Source organism: Nicotiana tabacum, chromosome 3 (assembly GCF_000715075.1).
Source record: "Nicotiana tabacum cultivar K326 chromosome 3, ASM71507v2, whole genome shotgun sequence".
NCBI classification, from domain to species: Eukaryota; Viridiplantae; Streptophyta; class Magnoliopsida; order Solanales; family Solanaceae; genus Nicotiana; species Nicotiana tabacum.
Window position 1 is genome coordinate 36,941,425 of NC_134082.1, and position 20,918 is coordinate 36,962,342.

Here is a 20,918-nt window from a genome sequence, read left to right on the forward strand (position 1 = left end):
TAGTACCATACAAGGTACCATATGACCATGATAGTAATATGTATATAGTATGTTAAAAGGGAGTAGTGTTTTAAGTAATTTGAGATAGTTCTTAATTATATGAATAATTGATTAATGGAGGAAATTAATAAGTTAAGTAAAGATTAATGGATGATTAATTAAAATGTTGGCTAAGGACTAAAGAGCCTCACATAGCAGCCCAAGGACACCTTAATGATGAGTCTTAAATCACAAGACTAGGTGGCATGTATTAGGAAAGTTTGGTAGCTAGAGTCATTATCTAAGTGGGGCCCACACCCATTAAGGTTTAAAACCCTGTCTAATTCACGTAAAGAGATTTAATATCTCTACAATATGAAGATGAAGGATTCATCCAATTCATATGAGGATCTATATGGTAGTAACATGGTTTTCTTGAGGCAAAATTTCAAACGAAACTTCTTAGCATAATCGCAACGGGGTTTTACGATTCTAAGGGAGTACGGTACAATCTTTCTCAAGAATATCATACGGATTTTCCTCTACTTCGATCTGATGTTACGTATTGTCGCAATTAACATGTGTTAGAGGGATTATCAAGAGAATCGGCTCAGGTATGTTAAGGCTATCCCTTTTTTCTTTTTGGCATGATCCAAATGATATAAAAGAAACGAGCAAATGCACAACTTCCATAAATGACTCTATTGACAGAAATACTAGAGATGCTTATGTTCTTGATTCCCCATGTGTCATATTATTCTATCGTATGTTCATGGGTCTCAGAAAATACGTAAGTTGATAAAGTTTACTTCATGGTATTATTCAAAGGCAAAATGGTCTTATGACACTCCGAAAGATTTTATTTACGTACATCTCATACATTGCATTCATGCACATTGACCCATAACGAGATGGCATTATGAACGCATATACTCATGCATGGTATGCTATTTTTATGCATATGCACGATATTATAATATCAAATGATTCACAGAGTTATTCAGATATACATGTTTAGTCTTTTACTCCATGTTTATCTAATGTCTATTGTCTACTGATTTTATTCCTTTTATACTCGGTACATCATTCGTACTGACATCCCTTTTTCCTGGGGACGCTGCGTTTCATGCCTGCAGGTCCCGATAGACAGATCGAGAGTCCTCTAAGTAGGCGATTAGCTCAGCGGAAGATGTTGATTCACTCTATTTGATCCGGAGTTGCTTGTTTGGTCAGTATAATTTAGATGTGTATTGTTTGGTATGGAGGGGCTCTGTCCCAACCTTTATGATATTATGTATTCTTAGAGGCTTGTAGACAGATGTCATGTATACGGATTCTTGTATGGCCTTGTCGGCCTATGTTTTGAGTATATAAAGGATCATGCCGGCCTTATAGGCCCGTATGTCATATGTATAAGTTTGGATTACATGTTTGATCGTCCAATGTCGAGTATTTCTCCATGTTTTATTCTACTTATCTCACGATAGCCTCTCTAGCTCATTTACCTATGATAGTATGATACGAAAAGATACGTTATGTTGGTACTTGGTTGAGTAAGGTATTGGGTGTCCGTCAAGGCCCATCGGTTTAGGTTGTGATAGATAGAGGCACCCCGGCTATCCGAGTATAACTTCAATGTCTATGTCTCAAACATCGTCTCAGCCATAGGTAAAATCAAAGATACCATGTGGCCAAAGCCTATACAGTCAGACCCTTCACAGAGAAACCCTAACTTGGAATGCAAATATCACGACACTCATGGTCATAGAACCGAGGATTGCAGACAGCTTTGATAAGAGGTAGACCGACTGATCAGCGAAGGGCACCTTCGAGAGTTCCTCAGCGACCAAGCTAAAAACCAATTTTGGGAAAGAGAGGCGAATAAGAAAAGCAAACCGGAAGAACCACAGCATGTCATCCACATGATCGTTGGAGGGTCCAATGCCCCATAGGGACCGGTTGTCAAGCGAACAAAAATATCCATCACCAGGTAAAAGTGAACTTGGAGTAACATACTTGAGGATGCTCTCACATTCAGCAAAGAGGACATCGAGACCTTGTCTCAGCCTCATAATGACGCACTGGTATTTTCTTTTCTTTTGAACAAGTTTTAGATTAAATGTGTGCTCGTGGATCCAGGTAGCTCGGCCAATATAATTAGGTCGAGGGTGGTGGAGCAGCTCGGACTGCTCAACCAGATCGTACCCGCCTCTCGAGTCCTCAATGGATTCAACATGTCAAGCGAGACAACGAAAGGAGAGGTCATCCTCCCAGTTAACGTGGCCGGTGCAATACAAGATACCAAGTTTCATGTCATCGAAGGTGACATAAGATACAATGCCTTACTTGGAATACCGTGGATACACAGTATAAGGGCAGTGCCATCAACCCTTCATCAAATGATGAAGTTTCCAACCAAGGATGAAGTAAAAGCAGTATACGGGGAGCAACATGCAGCAACAGAAATGTTCGAGGTGCACGATGTAGCGCCGACATCTATGCCTTCTACATCGAAGAAGCCAAAAGACAAGCAAACAGTTAAATAGCAACAACAATCTACAGTCTCGGCTCTACCCGAATGAGTGATTAAAGAACCGTACCGCGTCTTCGGGGCAAGCAATTAAAACAGATCGAGGCTCTAATGCTATCAATGTTAAGGTACAACCTTCTCCCTTTTCATTTATGTTTTGTACTAACTTATTGTAGGTGTCTGATTACAAGGAATCAAAGCACCCTCCAGCTTGAAGACCTTGGGTTTTAAAGCATGCGTTGCGCTCTTTTTCCCTCAGACCTGGTTTTATCCCAAATAGGTTTTTTCGGTGAGGTTTATAACGAGGCAACATCTATATGCTACTAAGGAGAATTCATCAAGTATTCTAGGCTTCTCTTGGATCAACCTCAAATACTTGGGGGCATCACCCAAGGGGGTCACCTCTTCAAAGAAATCGAACTATGCCTAGGAGAACCTCGATAGGAGAATGTTGTATTGAGCCAAACGGTCAAATGAACCGTGTCCATGTAGAATAATCAAGTCTCCAAAAGCAAAAAATATGTACGTATATATCAAGTAATTGAGGAAGCCCCTTCGCTTACCGAAAAACTTTGTGCCTCGAAGAAGTCCACCACTTTCTCATAAGATGGCTCGAGGGCCAAAAGTAAACTCTCAAATGCTCGGGGACTGTCATCGACAGTCATCTCATCAAGCCATCGAAAACTCGAATTCGAAAGACCTCGATCAGGCAACTTCAAGCTTGTAAGACCTTAGTAAGGCAACACTAAATATGTAAGACCTCAACGAGGCATGCCCAAACTTATACGACCATAAAATGGCATAACCCCTATATTAAGACCAAGGCTATATATCGAACTTGTAAGACCCCTAAAAAGGCATACCCTTGATATAGACGTCGAGGTCATCTCACTCGGGGACTATCGACTACGGTCATATCAAAAGGCTCCGGCCAAATTAACGCGGCTCGGAGACGTCCGACTGCCGCTATAAAACTAAAGGCCTCCAAATACTTCGAAAAAACTTCAAAAATAAACTGTTAATCAGGCTACCCCAGTATAAGCAAAGGAGTTTCGATCATATCAGCTCCAATCAATGACAAGGCTTCGAGACAATTAGCCTTCAGCAAAAGGCTTCGAAAAATCAGCCTTCAAAAGAACCTCCCAAGGTACTCAATTATCGTCACATATCGACTCATAATTGAGGTTCTTATTTGAGCCGTCGAAGAGTCGGACAAACACAAAACATGCCAAGGCATAATCAAAACTTCAAAAGTCTTTAGCCGAATGGGGAAAACTATAGCCATATTAGAGGTCGCATCGACACAATCTAAAAAGTGCCTAAGGGCCAATGCGTAAGAGCCTAAGGGCCAGCCTAAAGAGCCTAAGGGCCAATGTGTAAGAGCCTAAGGGCCAGCCTAAGGGCCAATGCGTAAGAGCCTAAGGTTTAGCCTAAAGAGCCTAAGGGCCAATACGTAAGAGCCTAAGGGCAAATATATTGAAAACCTAAAGGTCAATGAGCCTGATTCAAAACTTGATTCGAGGACCGAGCCTTGAACAGTCAACTATTATCAATTACTCATCAAGCACAACCTAAGGGTTCCTATCTTAAAAGTCCAATATATCGGACTAATTATCGACAAGCATCGACACTCAAAACATAAACAAAGACACAAGCAAGTGGAAATTCATATGAAGGGAAAACCAAAGGATTCCTTTTTTATTATGAATAATGGTACAAAGATACATTTACACCACCCCCGCAGGGAGCCCTATACAAAGAACAAGAAAGAAAAACCTAGTCTACCCTCGGGAACTTAGCCTTTCCCCCTCGGGGACTATGTCACCATCGACTCCATCGGGACCAGCTCCCTGACCGGCCCCTTCCTCGCTATCTTCAACATTGGAAATGAGTAACTGGGCATCAAACTCATCTGCCTTGTCCAGCTCTATCTCCTCTGATAGATAGAAGCCCTTACCATGAGTCTCCTTGAGAGTTTCCCTCCGGATTTGCATCTGGCATATTTATTGCTTCTCCTCTCTTGATTAGAATCTCCCCTCAACTTTGTACGAGCTTCAACAACATCTTTCAGAAGGTGGCCACATTCTTATCGGCATTCGCTCAGACCTCCTAGGCTTCGGCTCGAGCGTCCACGACTTCGGCTTTCATCTTTAAAAGATCTATTTAAAGCATAGCAATTCTTCTCGTCTGGACTGAGTCACCTTCTCAAGCATTATGAAGATGTAGAGGGCGGATACCTTATCTAAAGCGTTCCTTTTGGATGCAACATGAATATCTATTTGTGCCTTCAAATCGTTACATTCATAATTGACCTGGTTGGCTATGCCTTGAAGGCGCTCATGTGTCTCTGTCTTTTTCTGCAACTAGGATACCGAAACATTAGTTTCCGAAAATGGGAGAAGAAGCCTATATTCCCTCAAAATAGAAGTTACCTGTTTTTCAAGGTTTCCTTCATAATCTTGGCTTCGGTCCAACTCCAATCGAAGATGTATCAGCTCTCTTGTCTTCTCATCACAAAGAAGCCTAAGAGATCTCTTCCTATTCAAGGATTTACGCAACTTAGCTTCACAATGAAGAAGCTCAGACTTGAGTTTATCGAAGGACTACGAGAAAGAAAAGTTCAGTTAAAAAGGAGAGAGTATGAAGTTTAAAAAGTTATAATAACTTCAAAACTCACCATAGAGCAGAGTCGATGAGCTTCCTCGAAGGTCGACTTCGCATCTACCGGTGCGGTCTCATCGGCCTTGGTAGAGACACCTGAGGCGCTCTAATTGGACGGAGATACATCAAAGCCCATTCTACTCAGAGTACTTCCCGACGTCCGAGAACCAGCTGCCAAATCAAGTAATGAAGGACCTCCGCCTTTCCTCGCTTGTGGAATCTCTCCTTCAAAAGTAGGGGGCTTGAGCCCAGCAGGCTCAACTGTTTCGAGAGGCTTCCTAGTTTAAGACTTCAATATAAAGTCATCCTCTCCGGGTGCATGGATATCCACAGAGCGGCAGATAAAAATGTGTCTTTATCAGTGGCCTCCTTGCGCCTTCGGGCGAATCCTACTTTGTTATGGGGATCCTCGTCCTTCGAGGACCTTTTTCTTTTATTATCCTTCTCTATCTCAGAAATCGAAGGTCCTTCCTCCTCCTCAAAAGGGGGCGGTCTCACCTCAGAAAATTCATCAATGCATACAACAAAGAAATTAGTGCAAAAGAAAGGGAAAGTACTCCCCAAGAAAGGAACTACATAGCACATACCATGGTTCTTAGCCTCCCATTTGCCCTTCGATAATTCTCGCCAATTGCGCTCATCATAAGTTGAAGAGGCCACCAGTTTGCGGGCCCCTCCCTCAAGATCGGGGACCTCATTTGGCATCTACAGGATCGCTACGAAAAAAGAAAGAAAATGCCTTTATGGATTCCAGCTCTACCGATAACAAAAATAATAAAATACAATGCGTCACTTACGCTTGAAATTCCATTTCTCGAGAAACGGTAAGAACTCCCAGGAATAATATCAACAGTCCTCACTTGAACAAACTGACTCATCCATCCTCGATCCTTGTCCTCCTCATCACTGTAGATAAAGGGCCTGGTAGATCGGCGTTGTAGTGTAATTAGACCTTGATGATGTAAAGGCCGATATAATCTAAGGAGATGGCTAAGAGTGAACTCGAGCTCGGCCTTTTCAGCAAAAAATCTCATCATCAGCACAATTTTCTAGAAAGATGGATGGATCTGAGCCAAAGTAACTCGATGTTTTCGACAAAACTCGAGCACGTGTCGGTCCAGAGGACCCAATGTAATCGGGTACATGTACACATTCAGAAACCCCTCTACGTTGGCCATGATATCCTCTTCCTGGGACGGTACCTGCAGCCTTACATTTTCTCCCCATCCATAGTCTCTCTTCACAGCCTCGAGGTGTCTCTCTTCTATTGATCAAATAATCCTCGATGCATGCTCTCGATGGCCCGGAATGTCAAGAGGTTTCTCCATCGTAAAATCTCTCTTCAAGATGAAACAGTTCGAAGTTAGCTCACCAAACGCCGGTAGTGTACTGCCACGCGGGAAGCAGAGATAGGACTTCCCTCTTCCTGGTGGGCGAATTTGGGCATGGTAGCCATAGCTCCTTCATCACAAGAAAGGGAAGATGAAAACTCAGGCGAAAGCTTTGATCTGATACGGCACTAGAACTAGCGCAAAAAAGGAACTCTACGGAGAAAGGTAGATGCACAAAGCAGGAGAGCCTTCAAAACAAGGAAAGCAAGCATGTATAAGAATTCCTATCTTAAGGCAAGGAAAATGATCTCAAAAGGTTACATTTATCATTTCGTTCGTGTTAGGGATGAGGAGGCGAAACCGCCTACTTTACAATTAATCCCCGTGGTCAACGAATTCCCAGATGTTTTCCCAGATGAACTCCCAGGCCTTCCTCCTGAAAGGGAGATTGAGTTTAGCATTGATGTGTTTCCTGACACTCAAACGATATCTATCCCTCCATACAGAATGGCCCCGGCAGAGTTGCGAGAGTTGAAGGTGCAGTTGAAGGACTTGCTGGATAAGGGCTTCATTAGACCTAGCACTTCACCTTGGGGTGCACCAGTCCTATTCGTGCGGAAGAAAGATGGGTCGTTACGGATGTGTATCGACTATCGACAGTTGAATAAGTTTACTATAAAGAACAAGTATCCACTTCCAAGAATTGATGACCTGTTTGACCAACTCCAGGGTGCCAAGTATTTCTCCAAGATTGATTTACGTTCAGGGTATCATCAGGTGAGGGTTAAGGAGAAGGATATTCCAAAGACGGCCTTCCGAACAAGATACGGGCACTTTGAGTTCTTGGTGATGTCGTTCGGGATAACAAATGCCCCAGCAGCTTTTATGGATCTCATGAATACTATATTTAGGCCCTATCTTGATGTGTTCGTGATTGTATTCATTGATGACATTCTAGTATATTCTCGTTCGGAGGCGGAACATGCGGGCCACTTGCGGATAGTATTATAGACGCTTCAGGATCGTAAGTTATATGCTAAGCTCTCCAAATGTGAATTTTGGCTGAACTTAGTAGCATTCCTTGGCCATGTGGTGTCTGACAAGGATATTAATGCCGACACTCAGAAGATTGATGCAGTAAAGAATTGGCCGAGACCTACAACACCATCAGAAGTCCGCAGCTTCCTAGGGCTAGCAGGATATTATAGGCGGTTTGTGTAAGGGTTTTCCTCTATATCATCACCATTGACTAAGTTAACACAGAAAACTACCAAATTCCAGTGGTCTGACACTTGTGAACGTAGTTTTCAGGAGCTGAAGAATCGATTGACATCCGCACTAGTGCTCACTCTCCCTGAAGGAACAGAAGGTTATGTGGTATATTGTGATGCCTCAGGTATAGGTTTGGGGTGCGTATTGATGCAGCGTTGGAAGGTGATTGCTTATGCATCAAGACAATTGAAGAAGCATGAAAAGAATTATCCAACCCGTGATTTGGAATTGGCTGCAGTAATATATGCTTTGAAGATTTGGCAGCACTACTTATACGGCGTCCATGTTGACATCTACACAAATCACAAGAGTTTACAATACATCTTCAAGTAGAAAGAGTTGAATTTGAGGCAGCGTAGGTGGCTTGAATTACTGAAAGACTATGACGTCGAGATATTGTATCATCCCGGTAAAGCCAATGTTGTGGCAGATGCTCTCAGCCGTAAATCAATGGGAAGCTTAGTACATATTGAGGCAGGTAGATGGGGGTTGACTCAAGAGCTTCATCAGCTAGCCAATATGAGAATCAGATTGTTAGACTCTAAGGACGGAGGTGTTACTGTACAGAATACATCAGAATCATCTTTGGTAGCCGAGGTAAAAGCACGGCAATATGAAGATCCTATCTTAGTACGATTAAGAGAGAGCATTCAGCAGTGTAAAAGTATGGCTTTTGAGATCGGAAGAGATGGGGCACTGAGATACCAGGGCCGATTATGTGTGCCTAATGTGGCAGGGTTGCGAGAGAAGATTATGAATGAGATTCATCAATCCTGATATTACATCCATCCCGGCTCGACAAAGATGTATCATGATGTCAAGGAGCAATATTGGTAGGATAACTTGAAGAAGTCTATTGCAAAATTTGTAGCCCAGTGTCCCAATTGTCAACAAGTAAAGATAGAACATCAGAAACCCGGTGGATTGCTTCAGAATATAGAGATTCCAACCTAGAAATGGGAGGTGATTAATATGGACTTCATTATTGGATTACCTCGCTCTTATCATAAGTTTGACTTCATCTGGGTGCTAATTGATCGACTTACAAAATGTGCCCATTTTCTGCCAGTTAAGATAACTTACACGGCTGAAGATTATGCGAAGTTATATATCAAGGAGATTTCTAGGCTTCATGGTGTGCCGGTATCTATTATATCACACCGAGGAGCTCAATTTACAGCTAACTTTTGGAGGTATTTTCAGAAGGGTTTAGGCACACAAGTGAATCTCAGCACTGCATTTCATCCGCAGACTGACGGACAAGCTGAACGTACCATTCAGACACTGGAAGATATGCTACGAGCATGTGTTCTAAATTTTAAGGTAAATTGGGATGACCATCTTCCACTCATAGAATTCACCTACAATAATAGCTACCATTCCAGTATTAAAATGGCCCCACACGAGGCACTATACGGGAGAAGATGTAGATCACCAGTTGGATGGTTCGATGTAGGTGAAACAGAATTATATGGGCCAGATTTGATTCACCAAGCTATTGAGAAGGTGAAAGTGATACAGGAGCGATTGAGGACGGCACAAAGCAGGCAAAAATCTTATTCCGATGTCCGACGTCGTGATCTGGAGTTTGAGGTTGGTGATTGGGTTTTCCTGAGGATCTCACCAATGAAGGGTAATATGCGTTTTGGGAAGAAAGGTAAGCTGAGTCCAATGTATATCGGGCCGTATAAAATTCTTTGACTGATTGGACAGGTTGCTTATGAGTTAGAATTGCCATCCGAATTGGAATTTGTCCACCCGGTATTCCATGTATCTATGTTGAGGAAATGTATTGGAGACCCTTCTCGAGTCGTCCCTATTAATGATTTACAGGTTATAGAGGACCTATCATATGAAGAAGTGCTAGTGGCTATATTAGATCGACAAGTCCGCAAGCTGAGAACAAAAGATGTAGCTTCCATCAAAGTATTGTGGAGGAACAAGAATATGGAAGAAATAACATGGGAAGCAGAAGAGGAGATGAAGTCTAAATACTCGTACCTATTCCAGAATGAAGATAACAAGGATGTTGGTGGAACACATGATACATTGGAAGGTGAAATGGCTCTATGAGGTAAGCAATAACTTGAGAATACTCTTCCTTAATACAAAATGGCGATATGCAGATAATGTACATGTCCATAATGCTTTGCATACTCTTGTAAGGCCATACGTTGAGTTAACCGCTTGCAAGTTTGTCCTCTATTTATGGGAGAAACTTGACCGGAATCCACGATGATTTAAACTCCCCATGAACCCTTACATTCGAGGACGAATGTTCCTAAGGGGGGAAAGGTGTTACAACCCATATCCACATGCGTTAGTTCATGACATATATTAGTTAACATAAATCCAATAAAGAATTACCTTTGAGATGATAAGAAGTTAATCCTATTGGTCTTAAGTGATACAAGGGTGTATAAGGGTGATTAACAAGTATTAGAAGTTAAACGAATCAAGGATGTTGTAACTCGTATTTTCAGGTAAACCTAGAGGTTCTTAATACACTCAAGAGGTCATGTATTAAGGTATTTGAATCATATAATATCTGTATCATAAGTCTTGAAGTCAAACGAGTTATGAAACAAAAGTCAACAAATGATGTCGCAACTTAGGTTCATAATTTTACTTAAACATTAGGTTAAATGTTTCTAAGCTTTTCTCCTAATTTACAAGTAATTACGAGGGTGATCTACCAACCAAATTAAAGATCTATGAGTCTAGTTTCCAAAACTTTTTGTCAATACGATCTCGGAGTATAGAGATATTCATATTTTCGCAAGCCTGCGCAGATTGGTAGATGACAAGTAGGTGCATCACCTACTTGCCAAAATGATAGGACAAAACTAAAAGACCTAAGTCGGCCAAGAGAGGACTTTTAAGGGGTTATGAACTCAGTTATTTCATCCATATTTCAGACCCTCAAAACCAAAGTTAACCCCTGCAACTCCTCCCCAAAAATCCCACACAAACCCTAATCGATTTTCCCTCTCTTTCAAGTTCTATTTGAAGGTAAAACCTAGCGATTGAAGAACCAAGGGAAGGGCTGAGTTATCAAACAAGTAAGGTAAGTTACTGCCATCTTTCATACATTTTTCTCTGCTGTGAATTCATGGTAATTCGTTCTATACATGTAAGAACTCACGGGACGGTGATCGGAAGCCATGAGTTCGAGTTATTCACTTGTAGCGGACTGTTTTGTGGACTATTTTGTGTTGCTATTGGGCTGCGTGTTTTACTACTATTTTGTGGAGTTTTGGAGGTGGAAGGGTGTGGAGAAACACCATATATATGTAGGGTTGTGGGATGATAGTTATTCATAACATTTCCGGGTCGTTTGACACGACTAGGGTGGCCGTCGTATGCATGATGTAATTAGGTTGTGCGTGGACTGTTTTGGGAGGCTCAATATGTTTATTATTGATGTTGTTTGGGTTGTTTGGTGATTGTTTTGAATGGTGTGAAGTCATATATATAGGGGAGGTGCTGTCCGTTTCAACGTAAAATAGGTTGTGGTCGATACATAATAGTTATGATGCTTAAATGATAACGATAGTATCGTTTCTCTTATTGTAGACTAAGGAGTTGTGACAATTGCATAGCTTGTGATTGGGGCATTATATACAAGGTATGTGAGTCTATCCCTTTTCTTCTTTTGCACGACTCCGATTGTATATAATATAATGAACGAGCTTCCAAAGATACTCTACTCTTAGAAGCTAGCAGTACTTACATTGCTTTCCCTCTTATGGAACGATTGATGTTAATGTTGCTTCTCTGATTCTTATGTTATCAATGTTGTTGGTACTTCCTGATTCTTATAAGGTTCATAATGAATAGTTGGTCCTAATAACGTGTATAGAGGATACCGACCTTACGTCACTCCGTAAGGTTTTGAATGTGATTCCATGAGTCGAGCATGTATTATTTATATGTATATATTTTACTCTACCAAGCCGCGCTATAGTCGGCCGGGTACGGCACATATTGTGCAACCACTGATCAGTTGGGTTTTACCGAGCTCCACATTGCCGGGTACGATTCTACCGAGCCTTATGACGGCCGGGTACGTTTTTACTGAGCCTATTATGGCTGGGTACGATATGATGATGATGATGCCCACAGAGGTGTATGTTTTAAAAGTTTATGTATACATACATATGTATCATGCATTTCATGTCAGTAGCCCTCAGAGGTACTCAGATGTTCCAGGTTGTATATTCTTTGTTCTTGCTTACATTACTGTTCGTATTTATGGTTCCCTGCCTTACATACTCAGTACTTTATTCATACTGACATCCTTTTATTTGTGGACGCTACATGTTGTGCTACAGGCCCTAATAGACAGGCAGGTGCAGCTTCCCCACCACAGTAGGTTGTCCAATTCACCAGTGATTGGCGAGATCCCTTCTACAGACTTGCCGTGGTCTTGGTATGCATTTTTGTTATAGACATTATGGGTATGTCGGGGCCCTGTTCCGGCTATGTTGCAGCACATATGTTCATTTAGAGGCTCATAGACACGTGTCGACTCATGTATAGTTTGGTACGCCTTGTCGGCTGGTTTTTGTTGTATAGTCTTTCATGGTAGCGTGGTAGCTCGTACCTTATATGTAGTTTCTTGATTGTCTGGTCATCCCCTGTTATGTATGTTCATGACATCATATTTTATTGTTGGTTGTCCATGATCCATGTCTACCATTTATATTGATCTCGTCAACCCTAAAATATAATTAAAAAAAAGTTAGATAAAATGTACGTTGTTGCTCAGCAAGTATGGTTGGGTGCTATTCATGGCCTTCCAGTTTGGGTCGTGATATTAAATGCTGTATTTATTTTACCTACGTGAAAATACTTGACTACATGTTATTAATTGCTACATAAATCATGCTCCGCATCATATTCCACTTGTGCGTATCAAATCCTATAGCAATGCTTTAATGAGTAGTTGCACTCTTCCTATTTACTACACTTAAATTCGGAAAGGCTTATTTGCGGTAAAACCAGTCGATCTGTGGTGCAGTCGATGGTTTCGTGCCTTCCCCCTCAAGATGTCCGCTTGAGGGTACCAATCTAAAACTCCATAGAAACCTTACTCTGATTAAATTGTACATGCATCATGGTCAAACCTAGTCAGATCAGTTATGTTGTCCATATAATGATCCTTTAAGATAAGCCTCATCCAAAGTCCATCGGGTTTTCCATAATCCCAACGGATGCAACCATGTTTTGTGCATTAATTTGGAGAACTAAATGTCGATATGTTGATCATAAATGTATAAATAGTCGAGTCCGGTTGGGTTAAGGTCTAACCTTTTTGTTTTGCAGAAAATAAGGCACGAGGTCCCCAGATTCAGTATGGTTAGAAACATCCCACCATTGCTGCTAGATTGGTTGGAGGACTTTTCCTCAAGCGACAAGAAACACGTGCAAAAGTACCTGGGTAACCTCCCTTGCTTACTAGATGTTGAGCCAAACAACAAATTAATCAAAGCTGCCACCTTATTCTGGGATAGTGAAAGAGCTGTGTTTCGTTTTAGTGACATAGAAATGACACCGTTTTTAGAGGAAATTGGAGGGCTTGCGTGATTGATTTGGGACAGTCCCGGGCTATTGGTACTAGAAAACCGTACGGGCAGGGGATTTTTGAAGATGATGGGGCTGAAGAAGAATGTCCACCTAGTGTGCTTGAAGGACTCTTACATACCTTTCGAATACCTGTATGAGAGGTATTGCCATAGCAAGTTGTTCCGCACTTACCATGATGAGATCTCTCTCACTTCTCTGGGTCACATCTACCGCTGAGTGTTTGTATTCATTGTGTACTTTCTAGGCCTGATAGTGTTCCCAATGAAAAAGGGAAGAATCCACACTAGGTTGGCCATGGTTCCCAAGACTCTGATAGAAAGGATTAATGGACAGACATATACCATGGTTCCCGTGATCATAGCCGACATCTACAAGGCTCTGGAGCGCTGTCAAAGAGGGGTCAAGCATTTCGAGGGTTGTAATTTCTTGCTGCAGTTATGGTTGTTGGAGCATTTCCAAAGGGGTCGCTATCATTAAGAATGTCCATGAAGGGCTTGGAACGACCACATTTCCTTCCATCACCCTAAGCAGATGACTTACATTCCAGACATATTTACTTAGCCGGAAAGCGCCAAGGAATGGGTAGAATTCTTCGATAATCTGACCGAGGAACAGGTGCAATGGATGTTTGAATGGTTCCCAACAGACGAGTTATTACTAGGTCTAGGGATGCTCCGCACTTGGTGTTGATTTGGTTGTGAGGAATATACCCATATGTCCCTATGCGAGTTATGAGGCAAGCGAGCAGAAAATAGGTTGTACCGGGGGTGGTCAAGATGAGTCATTTCAGGGAAGACTTTCAAGATGATGACGTCCCTTACAAGTGCAAAGCTCAGCACATGTGGCACTACAAAATCGTTGTGGAGAAAAGCACCATTGAGCCAGACAGGTATCATGTAGGGTGTGAGCCTCTCTACCTGGCATGGTTGGAAGACAATCTGAAAAGAATGGTGACACCAGGGACCGGTCGAGGGAACAGAATCATAGATGAGGAAGCTGAAGCTCAAGTCAAATACAACAGGCTGTGCAAGAGGGTCCATGACTCTGAGAATGAGCACCGGGAAATACATGAGAGGAATGTGAGGTTGATCTAGGAGTGGAAAGAAATGGAAGTTACTTCCAATAGAAAACTAGAATACCTGGAGCGAGGAATAGTGGAGCTGGAAGGCAAAGTCATAAAGAGGATTGAAAACTGCCAAAACGCTGAAGGAGCTAAAGGAGGACATCTGGCCACAACCTACTTGCTGTTGGGACTGAGCGAGCTGGGGGGTCTATATGATGGAGTCCGGAAGATCGAATCTGGGGAAGATCCTTTTGGGACCAAATAGGCTAGATTTACTTGCTTTTCCTAAAATGTAATAAGGCCAAGTGCCAGTAGTGACTTAATTTTTTCTTAGTGTTGTTTTGGAATTCGACTATTTTTATATTATAAAATGAAGCATTTATTGGCATTAAATGTTCTCCAAGTTTATTTGTCAATAGGCCTTCCTCGGGCACAACGAGGTTCCCAAAATAGGACGCGAATTTATGTTTCCGCAATATGTGTTTAAATATTGCAAATGTTTCAGAATCCCTACTGACTTGTTACCTTTTATTTTTGCTTATTTTTATTATTATTCACATCCTCTTAGGTTGGTTCACTTATACTGGCCTCATCAACATATCATACCAGATCCAGAGGCCCTCTACCTTCTCCTCCTCCAAGCAACACAAAGGTAAAAGAAAGACAAAGATGGACGACTTTAGTGGAATCCGAAAGGAAAATGTTGAGAACACAGAGACTTCAGATGGCCGTAGTACTCCGGCCCCGAATGACCTGGTTTTGAGACTGGAACAAAAGATACTGGAATTGCAAGGAGAACTCGAGCAGGTTCGAAACTTGGAAAACTTGTCACTCACCCTCAATGTCGCCGATATCCACCAACAAAACACGAAGAACCCAACACCTCCTCAGAACACACAAAACCAATAACCAGAAAATCCCACCACACCAAATCAATACGCAACTCCACCCAAAACATCAACCCGCTGCAAATACCAACTCCACCACAACATCATCATCAACCAATTCAGTACCCACCAACCACCACTTACCACACTCCCCAAAATATACCACAACCCATTCCCGATCCATAAAACTCCACCAATGACCATCAATACACCCAAGTTCCTGGCACCCATCAAAGCAACCCCATGCGGAAACTATACCCCATTCTACCCAACCAATCTTCTATACACCGGAATCCTCCGAGAAGGACCTGCTCATTAAAAACATGGCTGAAGAACTCAAGAAGTTAACAAACCGAGTTCAAGGTGTTGAAGGCGACAGAGGGATAGAAGGTTTGAACTATGAAGATCTGTCCATACAGCTGGATGTCGAACTGCCATAGGGGTACAAACCTCCCAAGTTCGAAATGTTCGATGGTACAGGTGATCCCAAGGTTCATCTAAGGACCTATTGTGACAAGCTTGTCGGGGTCGGGAAAGATAAAAAAAAACGGATGAAACTCTTTATGAGGAGTCTTACTGGGGATGCCTTGTCTTGGTATATCAGTCAAAATCCTAAGAAATGGTTCAATTGGGTAAGTATGGTATTGGATTTCATGGACCGGTTCACGTTCAACACAGAGAATGCATCGGATGTCTTCTACATTCAGAATCTTAAGAAGAAACCTACTGAGACTTTTTGTGAGTACGCTACTTGTTGGAGGTCAGAAGCAGCCAAGGTCAGGCCCTCTTTGGAAGAAGAACAGATGAATAAATTCTTCGTCAGGGCATAGGATCCATAATATTATGAGAGGTTGATGGTTATCAAAAATCACAAGTTCTCTGACATCATCAAACTCGGAGAAAGAATCGAAGAAGGAATCAAGAGCGGGATGGAAACGAACTTTGAGGCACTTCAAGCCACGAATAAGGCACTACAATCAGGTGGCATATCGAAGAAGAGAGATGTTAGGGCAGTAGTGGTGGCCCAGGGCCCAAAATCTCCACTTACCTATCAAACACCTCCACCCACAAACCAAGCATCACCGCCTACATATCAACCATTATCTCCCAGATATTCCTAACTAGCCACTGTCCATCACACCTATAACTTCCAACCATCCCACTTCCAATCACTACCAGCTCGCCAAAATTATCCAAGACCAATACCCAATTTCAACCGCAAGCTACCCAAACAGTACACCGCCATTGCTGAGCCCATCAATCAACTGTATGAAAGGTTAAAGGCCACAGGTTACGTCACTCCTATTCCCACTGTGGCATTAGAAAATCCATCCCAATGGTGTCAATCCGAACAAAACTTGTGTGTGCCATTCTGGTATGAAAGGGCACACCACTGTTGAGCGCCGAACAATGAAGGATAAGATCCAGATGCTAATTGACAACAAGGTCATACAAGCAAATGAAGTTGCACCTAATTTTTGCAACAATCCTCTCCCTGACCATAGAGGTGATGGTGTACATGTGATAGAGACAAATGAAGAATGGGACCCTGAGGGATCGATCGAGCTCATTCCGAAAGGCGATGACTTTAAGGTTGCAGTCACACTTACTCCTATTGTGGTTCAGACTCAGGTGCCAATTGATGCTGAGGTAACTACATCAGTTCCATTCGAGGTGAAAGTGGCTCCGCCCGTAGCCACCTCCATTCCATTTGAAGTAGAAGTGGTCATACCTTTTATTGTGACAGTATCAACTACAACCCCATTCAACTCAAAAGCAAAACCCTGGGATTAAGTTGTTGAGGCTCGGTGGAAAGGGAAAGCCAATGTAAAAGAATCGGACGCTACACAAGGGATGACTAGAACTGGAAGAGTCTATACACTTGAACACCTGGGGGGTTCGAGTAAGGAGGCCACTACTAGGTAGCCTATTATTGATACCAGGCTGGATGACCTATGGTGGAAAGTACAGGAAAAGGAGTATTCTATTGTTGACCACTTGAACAAAGTCCCTGCTCAGATATCTATCCTGTCACTATTGCAAAATTTAGAGGCACACAAGAACTCTTTGATGAAAGTACTAAGCGAGGCTAATGTACCCAATAACATCGCTGGTGGAGAAATGGCCAACATAGTCGATCAAGTGCTGGAGATCCATAAGATTATCTTCCACAAAGATGAGCTACTGCCCGAAGGTTTGACTCATAATTGAGCACTGCATATCATGGTGCAATTTGAAGACAAGTTCATTCCTAGGGTTTTGGTTGATGGAGGTTCGAGCCTAAATATTTGTCCATTAGACACCCTGAAAAGGTTGGACAAAGGTTTCCATGAAATACGGGCAGGAACCATGAATGTGAAGGCTTTTGATGGGTCCTAGAGGGCCACGATCAGAGAAATCAACCTTTGCTTGTAGATGGGGCCAACTTGGTTGGACGTTGAATTCCAAGTGCTTGACATACTCGCCTCATATAATCTTCTGTTGGGCCAACCATGGATCCATGCTGTTGGAGCCGTACCTTCCACACTACATCAAGCCATGAAGTTTGAATAGAACCGCCAAGAAGTAATCATTCACGGAGATGGAAGTAACCCCATCTACACTAGTCAAACCATCTCGGTCGTAGGACATGGAAGAATGCTAGAAGGGGAAACCTATCATCACATCGAACGGATCAATGCCATCGAGAAGGATAAGTGGTGGAGTAAATAGATAGAAAGCACACTAGCATGGTCTGGATATGAACCCGGTAAAGGGTTGGGAAAGAACCTCCAAGGTATCACCAAGCCAATACAACTAAAAAGTCATGGCACTATTTTTGGGCTCGGATACCCATACACACACGGCAAGAGTACAGGAATTGGTCGCCTCCATAGCATGGACCATATTACCCTCTTGAGAAACTGGTGCCACGTTTGGAACAAGCTTTCCACCAGGCCGACACAATATGGGAAACTGCAGAAGAAGAAGAAATAGATGGGTTGAAGAATTTGTTCTTAGACGATGAGGACATGGAATGCGGTGCCATAATTGAGGAGGAGGAGAAGAAGGCCTCACTATTCAGACTCTGGCGAAGGGAGCTGTGCTCAGAAACTAGACCGCCACACTATCCCGAGACCACTGAACCCCTCGGTAGCTTGGCACAATTTACTTCTATAGCCGTTCTAGGCATTTAAAATTTTCTGTAGTTTCATTTTAATCTTTACTTGTTTTAAATAAATGCTCGATTCATTGAGCCATGCTTTGTCTGAACAATTTTTCAAATTTTAATCAAATGCATTTGCTCTTTATTATTCACTACTATCTTTACACTTTTTCTATAGTGTTATTATTACTTTTTCTGATGAACCGGTGACTATGACATGTAATGAGGCAACGCAACATTAGAATAATGACTCAGGGGAAGAAGATGAGATACCTGAGGAAATTGTCAGGGAGGTTGAGAATTGTGAGAACAAGCCTAAGTCCAATCTGGACGAGACAGAAGCGGTAAATTTGGGAGACGCTGAGACTATCAAAGAAACACGCATCAACATTCATTTGTCGCCAATAGAGAAGGAAGAGTACATTCATTTCCTAAAATAATATGAGGACATTTTCGCATGGTCATATGATGACATGACCGGTTTGAGCACTTCCATAGTGGATTACAAGTTGCCTATTAATCCCATGTGTCCGCCAGTAAAACAGAAACTCAGAAAGTTCAAACCAGACATGAGCCTGAAAATCAAGGAGGAAGTTATTAAGCAGATCAAAGCCAAGTTTCTCAGGGTGGTTGAATATCCAACCTGGTTAGCTAACATTGTGCTAGTTCCGAAGAAAGACGGGAAGGTCAGAGTATGTGTTGACTATCAGGATTTAAACAGAGCAAGTTGCAAAGACAATTTTCTACTGCCAAATAGACACATCCTGATCGATAATTGTGCCAAGCATGAACTCCAATCCTGTGTAGATTGCTTCGTGGTTTATCATCAGATTTGGATGGATGAAGAAGATGCAGAGAAGACAGCTTTTATTACACCATGGGGTGTATATTGTTACAAGATAATGCCATTCGATCTGAAGAATGCTGGGGCCACTTACATGAGAGTCATGACAACCATCTTCCATGATATGATACACAAAGAAATAGAGGTATATGTGGATGATGTCATTATCAAATCCAAGAGGGCCACAGATCACATAGCGGAATTGAGAACATTCTTTGACAGGCTCAGGAGGTATAATTTGAAATTGAACCCCGCAAAGTGTGCATTCGGGGTTCCCTCGGGAAAGTTATTGGGATTCATCGTAAGTCATCGAGGGATCAAACTGGATCGGACTAAAGTCAAAGCTATTCAGGAGTTACCACCACCTAAGAGCTAAAAGGATGTGATGAGCTTCCTAGGACGTCTCAACTATATCAGTCGCTTCATAGCACAGTCCATAGTCATATATGAACCCATATTCAAGATGCTAAGAAAGGATGCCGAAACGAGCTGGACCGAGGATTGCCAGAAAGCTTTTGACAAGATCAAGGAGTACCTGTCCACACCATCAGTTATGGTCCCATCAGAACCAGGACGACATTTACTACTTTATCTATCTGTATTGGATGGAGCCTTCAGATGTGTTTTGGGACCACATGATGAGATAGTAAGAAAGGAGCATGCCATTTATTACTTGAGTAAGATGTTCACACCTTATGAAGCACAGTATTCCCTGCTTGAACGCACTTGCTGTGCTTTGCCCTGGACAGCCCAGAAATTGAGGCATTACTTCTGTGCCTACAATACATACCTCATATCCAGGATGGATCCTTTGAAGTATATATTCCAGAAACCCATGCCGACCGGGAAGTTGGCTAAGTGGAAGATACTACTAAGTGAGTTCGATATCGCCTATGTAACTCAAAAGGCGGTCAAGGGACAAGCATTGGCAGATCACCTTGCTGAAAATCCGGTGGGAGGAGAATACGAACCCTTGAAAACGTATTTTCCTGATGAAGAAGAATCATTTGTAGGAGAAGACATTACCGAAGGATATGATGGTTGGAGGATGTTCTTTGACGGAGCCACAAATTTCAAAGGAGTAGGTATTGGAGCAGTTTTGGTATCAGAAACAGGACAGTATTATTCGGTATCTGCTAAACTCAGATTTTCCTGCACCAACAACATGGCAGAGTATGAAGCCTGCATATTAGGGCTCAATATGGCAGTTGACATGAACATTCAGGAGCTACTGGTGATCGGTGATTCAGATTTTCTTGTGCACCAAGTACAAGGAGAATGGGCCCCCAAAAATTCCAAGATATTGCCATATCTGCACCATGTGCAGGAATTGAAAAAGTGGTTTACAAAGGTAGAAAGCCGACATGTTCCTAGAATTCAGAATGAGTTTTCCGACACATTGGCCACTTTGTCATCCATGATACAACATCCAGATAAGAACTACATTGATCCCATTCCGGTGAGGATCCATAATCAGTCGAAATATTGTGCTCATGTTGAGGAAGAAGCAGATGGAAAACCTTGGTTCCATGACATTAAAGAGTACTTATCAAAAAGATAATACCCGAAATATGTGAATCACACTCAGAAACGCACACTCCGGAGATTGTCAAATCA